Consider the following 7,384-nt stretch of genomic DNA (forward strand, 5'->3'; position numbering starts at 1 on the left):
GAAATTTCTCCTCATCTCACTCCTAAATGGTCTACCCTGTATCCTCAGACTGTGACCCCTGGTTCTGGACTCCCCCACCATCGGGAACATCCTTCCTGCATCTACCCTGTCTAGTCCTGTTAGAATTTTATAGGTTTCTATGAGATCCCCCCTCATTCTTCTGAACTCCAGCGAATATAATCCTAACCAACTCAATCTCTCCTCATATGTCAGTCCCGCCAACCCAGGAATCAGTCTGGTAAACCTTCGCTGCACTCCCTCTATGGCAAGAACATCCTTCCTCAGATAAGGAGACCAAAACTGCACACACTATTCCAGGTGTGGTCTCACCAAGGCCCTGTATAATTGCAGCAAGACATCCCTGCTCCTGTACTCGAATCCTCTGGCTATGAAGGCCAACATACCATTTGCCTTCTTTACTGCCCGCTGTACCTTCGTGCTTACATGACATGAGTTAAGACAAGGCAGCAGAGTTTTGGAGGACCTCAAGTTTACAGAGAGTAGAATGTGAGAAACCAGCCAGGAGTGCATTGGAATAAATTAGATAAGAGATTAATTGATCAATGCAAATGTTGAATTTGCTACATGTAAGCCAGCTACCATATTTGCATTCAGAACAAGGGATTATACTTCAGAAGTAATTTATTGCCCTTGAGGTGCTTTGGGTTGTTGTGAGAATGGTAAAGGTGCTGTTTCTCTATCTCTTTCTGTCTCCTGTCAGCACGAACATGAGCGCACAAAGGAAGAGCATGATATGAAAAAAAGTCGTCTCGATCTAAAATGCTAACTTTGTTTCTCTCTCCACAGACGCTGTCTGACCTGCTGATTATTTCCAGCAACTTTTTTGTTTTTGCTTCAGGTTTACAGCATCTGCAGTAAAGATATGATTCCTCTCATTTTCTTTACACCTGTTGCTCTTGCACACGCAGGGAGGTTATATTGGAGAATGGCCTTTCATGCAAGAACTGTTTTGGTGAAGCTTCCCTTTTTGCACTTTTGGGACGTAGTCAAGGCAGGGCAAACACGTGCCACTCTTAGCAATGTCAGGCATTTGTAAACAAACAGCAACTGTTTGCCAGACTCTTGTTCGTGCAAAACAACGTCCCTTCAAATTGAAGGCAAATTAATATTTAATTAAAAATAAAATACCTGGAAAAACTCAGCAGGTCTGGCAGCATCTGCAGAGAGGAACACAGTTAACGTTTCGAGTCCGTATGACTCTTCAACAGAACAGATGCTGCCAGACCTGCTGAGTTTTTCCAGGTATTTTTATTTTTGTTTTGGATTTCCAGCATCTGCAGTTTTTTGCTTTTAATATTTAGAACTTCTGTTTGCCCGGAAACACTTTCTTCTCAATCATTTTGTGTTCTCTTGTTTTCTTCCTCCATGTCATTAATTTGCAGTGTCTACCGAAATGGATGCCACTGTGGAATTTGTTGCCCCCCACCTCCAACTCCCTGCCCCCACCCCATGCTCCAGCGAAAATTCCACGGAATAGAAGCAAGGTGTGACTCTTTGACTCTTCCACGCGCTGTAACTCAAGGCTCAGCCCAGTCCCCAGGCAACTGAGCATCTCACACTGGTGTACATCACACACATTGACATCCCAACTGTAACTCACACTCCTTCCCCCACACACCCCCCGCCCTCCAACCCCACCCAGGGCCACTCTCCATTTGTGAGAATCAACAGGGAATTTTAGCAAGCTATTCAACTATGGATGCTTCATTACAATCGAGCTTGATCTTCCCCTCACTCAACTTCCAGCGCCCACACATGCAAAACCATTTCACAGCCAACGATGTACTTTCTGAAGTGTATTCACTGTTGTAATGTAGGAAATTTACACACAGCCAGCTCCCACAAACAACAATGTGATAAAGGCCAGATAATTTGGTCTCGTAATGCTGGTTGAGGAATAAATATTGGTCAGGGCACCAGGGACAACTTCCCTGCTCTTCTTCAAAGTGCCATGGGATCCTTTGCATTCACCTGAGAGGGCAGACAGGGCCTTAGTTTAATATCTCATGCAAAAGCCAGCATATCTGACAGTGCAGCACTCCCTCACTACTGCACTAAAGTGTTAGTATAGATTTTGTACTCAAGTCTCTAGGGTGGGATTTAAACCGGTAAACTTCTGACTCAGAGGCAAGAGTGCTGCCCACTGAGTTGCAGCTGACAGGTTGTGCTTTGCTTTAAAATTTCCATTTTGTGAAAAGCCTTTCAGTCCTTATCAGTATCAGACATTCTCTAGCCCTCCCGCCTCTGCTTTCTGGGGGCGGTGGGGGGGCTGGGGAGGGGGGGGGGGGGGGGGGGGGGGTGGGTGGGGGGGCGGAGGCAGGGGGTGGTGTGTCGGGGGCGGTGGGGTGGTAGCAGGTCAGAGGAGGGGCGGGGTGGGGTGTAGGACACGCCTCCGCTGGCGAGTGCGCCCCCTGAGGTATGTCTGTGGGGGCAGTAGCCTCTCAGCTATGGTGGGTTAGTGTACACAGAAAGGAGGAAGTGGGAGGGCCGAGGCGATGACCCATGCTGGGAATGAGAAACGAGCAAGTGGAGAGAATGTGAAAGTGGGTGAGGCAATGGCACCCTGCCCAGAGCATTTCTGGAAAACAACTGGCAGCCTGCCCAGAATCAGGACCAAGTCTGATTAGCAAAACTGCTCATCTTGCATCTTTTCTCATACATTATAGGGTTGCCAACCTTCCAGGATTGGCCTGGAGTCTCCAGGAATTGAAGATCAATCCCCAGGACATTGCCGGGTGCAATCCCTGAGAAAAATCATAGGGACATTAAAAAAAGATTGCTTTGTCCTTAATTTTCTTTGAACATTTCTCTTTACCAGATACAAAAGTATCAAAATGGAAGAAAAAAAGACGGTCTTGCTGACAGTCAGGCGTCATCCAATTGGGTAATGAGTCTTCTTGCTTTCCAATTGGTGTAGGAAGGCAGTGCATCCCAAGGATGGATGTGTCGGCTGACCAATGGCTGGAGCGTGGGGCAGTTAAGTCATGTGATGAAACCTCCAGGAATACATTTAATCGCAGTTGGCAACCTTATTTATACAAACCGATGTGTTGAACATGGGTCATGTATTCCTTTATGCAGCATCATCTGGAAACCTACAGGATATAGGCTGGAGAAGGAGCAATCCCAACCTTTAACCTGGTGTTTGGCATTGTGTGACCCTTAGGAAAATAGCCTGATACTCTCTCTGAAGTCATTCTGGTTCTCAGACAGGCCCTCAGATTATTCCTCTCAGATAGCCCTGGCCATGCTGCCTTTTGGGGAAGGGTTCCAGGTTTCAACCCAAGAGACTCTCCAACTAATACCCTAGACTGCACCCTTCAGTCTGTCATAAAAGCAAAATACTACAGATGCTGGAAATCTGAAATAAAAACAGAAAATATAGAGAGAGTGGACATTTCGAGTTTAGTGTGACTCTCCTTCAGAGCTGTTCCGAAGAAGAGTAAGATTGGACTCGAAACGTTAACTCTATTTCTCTCCCTTCAGGATGTCCCTGTCTGTCCAGCTCTACCCTCCCCACCCCCTTAAACCAACTTATATTTCACCTCTTTTCTATTTTTACTTAGTTCTGTTGAAGAGTCATACCGACTCGAAACGTTAACTGTGTCCCTCTCCGCAGATGCTGCCAGACCTGCTGAGTTTTTTCGGGCATTTTTATTTTTGCCCTTGTCTTGTCTGCTGTTTAGCCCCTTGATCTTGCCAGCAGAATCAAGTGGAGCAGCAGTACAGGGCATTCAAACCCCTCGATGACCTCAATCCTCCGTAGTTCTGTAACTCTCCCTGACCCCACAACCATCCGAGGCCTCTGCATTCCTTCAATTCTGTCCTCTTCTGCAATCCCCCACCTCCTTCGCCCCATGTTTGGTGGCCTAGCCCCTAAGTTCCGGAATTCTTTATTTCGGTATTTCTATAGCTTTTTGATCAACAGTCCTAATATCTCCTTATGTGGCTCGGTGTCAAATTTTTTTCTCTGCTTTCAATCTGAGTTTATGGATTTTTTGCCAGCCAAGATTACAGAAGGACAATGAAGTCAAAGCAGATCTAATATTTACAGCAGAGTAACAGGTCATTTGGCCCAAACCGTCCAGCCTGTTATTTCCTCCGACTTCTTCCTTATCTAACCCCATTAACATATCCTTCTATTCCTTTCAGCCTCGTGTTTGGACACAGATTAGCCATGATCTTACTGAATGGTGGGACAGTCGAGAGGGGCTGAATGGCCTCGTCCTGTTCCTCTTACATCCCTGTGAAATACCTTGGGATATTTTACTAGGTTGAGGGTGCTGTGTAAACGCAAGTTGTTGTTGTTAACTGCCCAGTTGCCATGTGCGGTTGATACAGCTGGGAATTCTGGAGTGAAAGCGAGTGAAAGCAGAGCTGATACTGCACGACAGGGCCAAGGTAGCAAGCACAGGAATGATGTCATGAGTCTGCAAACAACAGGAAGTGTGATGTTAATCCTGAACCTTGATCGGAAGGCCTGGGTGGCAGGTACTTAAGATAAGGAGCTAGAGGCTGATGAGGTAAATGAACTCATTTACGTGTTCAGAAAGTACCAGGCAGTGGGAGAATGTTTATACTCTGCTGGACTGATGCTAACTGAGGAGAGTGTGGGAGGAGGGAGCGGCTGCACTGTACATGCAGAGTGACAGAGAAAATCAAAGTTTATTCTATGAATAATCAATCTATGTGCAGCAGCATGATCTCAAACCTGCTAAGTTGCACGTTCTGAACATGAGTCTCAAACATTTACAGCTTAATCCAAAACTATGCTGCCTGCCTGCTAATTCACACTGTCCTGTTCCCCTATCACCCTTGTGCTTGCTGACCTACATTAGCTCCCAGTCAAGCAAAACCTTGACTTTAAAATTCTCAGCCTTTTTTTCAAAGTCCCCCCTTGTCCCAGCCTCTCCCTGACTCTGTAATTCTCCTCCAGCCCCACAACCCTCCACAATATCTGCGCTCCTCCAATTCCGGTCTCCTGTGCATCTGCGATTTTAACTGCTCCAGCATTGCAACCATGCCTTCAGCTGCCTGGGCCCTAAGCTCTGGAATTCCCTTCCTAAACCTCTCTGCTTCCCTATCCTCCTTTACGCTATTCCTTAAAATATACCTCTTTGACCAAGCTTCTGGTCACCTGTCCTAACATCTCCTCATGTGACTCAGTGTCAAATATTAATAATTCCTCCTGTGAAGAATCTTGGGACATTTTATACCAGTATGTTAAAGGTGCTATATAAATGCAAGTTGTTGTTGTTCCTGCCTGCAACCCAGCACTTTTCCCAATATTTTTAATATGTGGGAAAAAAAAAGGTAAGATAACAATTTATTCTAACATCCATATGAGTTTCTTCCCCCTGGATTTCCTTGCAGCAGTATCCAGCTGATTAATCTTCAAATCCTCGAGATCCCAGGACAATGCAGGAGGATTTTGCGACCGAATGGAAGATCACAAATGTAAACAGAGTTCAGAATTGAGGTAGATCTTGCTTGAATTGAAATGAGTCCAGTTTATTTATGCATGGTGGGGGAGGGAGGCTGGTTGGGGAAGATTGGACATTGCCTTTGAACTTGGGAAACAAATGTTCCAGTATCCTAATGGTATTGATTTCATAGAATAGTATGGCACAGAAGGAGGCCATTCAGCCCATCAGCTTTTTTGAAGAGCAATTCAGTTAGTGCTGCTCCCCCATTCTATTCTCCATATTCCTGCAATGCTTTGTCCTTTGAACATTCATCCAATCTCACCTGGAAGCTTACTCCTCCTCCAGGTACCATGCCTGTTGGTGACCATGGAATTACATTGGATTGGTTCATGATTATGCTTGGCAAAGTATTGCAGTGGTTTTCTGTCGCTTTTTGCAGTATGGCTGACCAGGAATCTCTCCCACTCTTTACCACCTGCCATCAGGCACATTGGAAGGATTTACAGGCTGATAATCAGCCTGTTTGGCCATGTTATGTATGCACCTTCCGTGGCCATCAAGTCCTGGAGTGGGACTTGAACCCACAGCTTCTGGCTCAGAGGTAGGGCTGTACCCTGAAGATTACCAATGAACCTATTTCTACCACCCTATTAGGCAGCACATTTTAAATCCTAACCAGTCCTACTGTTGTATAAAAAGTTTTTTTTTCTCCATTTTGCCTCTAGTTCTTTTCCCAATCACCTTAAATTTGTGTCTGCTAGTTATCAATCCTTCAGACACTGAACATAGTTCCTGCATGATTTTAACTATATCTATAATTTTAAAAAAATATTTATTTCACGTCATTGAAAATGTCATTATTTTCTCTGATATGAACTTTCCACCTCACGTCGCCCACAGATTATTAAACAGTTTGGAAGTGGGGGTGGGAGTTACATCCTGTGGCGTGAAAGGCACTGGGTTCATGCTCATACTCTGTTGTTGTTTGATGCAGAATGAAGAAACATTGAATGAAGGCTCAAATCAGTAAAGTGATGGAAGGGGTCGTCATCTGTGCTATCAAGTGGCACTTGCTTAGCAGTAACCTGCTCATTGTCGCCCAGTTTGGGTTCCGCCAAAGCCACTCAGCTCCTGACCTCATTACAGCCTTGGTTCAAACAAGCACAAAAGAGCTGAATGCCCGAGGTGAGGTGAGAGTGACTGCCCTTGACATCGAGGCAGCACTTAACCGAGTGTGGCATCAAGGTGCCCTACCAAAACTGGAGTCAATGAGAATCGGGGGAAAGTTCTCCACTGGTTGGAATCATACCTAGCACAAAGGAAGATGGTTGTGGTTGTTGGAGGTCAGTCATCTCAGCTCTAGGACATCACTGCAGGAGTTCCTCAGGGTAGTCTCCTCGGCCCAACCATCTTCAGCTGCTTCATCAATTACCTTCCTTCCATCATAAGGTCAGAAGTGGGGATGTTCATCGATGATTGCACAGTGTTCAGCACCATTGGTGATACCTAAGATACTGAAGCAGCCTATGTCCAAATGCAGCAAGACCTGGAGAATATACAGACCACTATCGTCTAGAAGGACAAGAGAAGCAGATAGATGGGAATACCTCCACTTGGAAGTTTCCCTCCAAGTCACTCACCATCCTGACTTGGAACTATATCACTGTTCCTTCACTGTCACTGGGTCAAAATTCTGAAACTCCCTTCCTAACAGCACTGTGGGTCTACCTACACCACATGGACCGCAGCGGTTCAAGAAGGCAGCTCACCACTACCTTCTCAAGGGCAACTAGGGATGGGCAATAAAATGCTGACCCAGCCAGTGACGCCCACATCCTATGAACGATTTTTAAAAAATAGCTTCAGCAGCTGGGGAAAAAAAATCTGGGAATCAGCCATTAAATCAGAAATAAAAACTGAAAGAAACAGAAACTTAG

The 7,384-nt window shown here is 45.6% G+C and overlaps 1 long non-coding RNA gene across 1 annotated transcript; it reads left to right on the forward strand.

Moving 5' to 3' along the window:
* The first annotated feature begins 4,486 nt into the window (after nucleotides 1-4,486).
* On the forward strand, nucleotides 4,487-6,577 carry LOC121271378. Its single transcript, XR_005941708.1, has 3 exons — nucleotides 4,487-4,544; nucleotides 5,395-5,500; nucleotides 6,442-6,577. It is a non-coding gene; the product is annotated as an uncharacterized LOC121271378 (long non-coding RNA).
* The last annotated feature ends 807 nt before the right edge of the window (nucleotides 6,578-7,384 follow it).

This window comes from Carcharodon carcharias, chromosome 30 (assembly GCF_017639515.1).
Source record: "Carcharodon carcharias isolate sCarCar2 chromosome 30, sCarCar2.pri, whole genome shotgun sequence".
NCBI lineage: Eukaryota > Metazoa > Chordata > Chondrichthyes > Lamniformes > Lamnidae > Carcharodon > Carcharodon carcharias.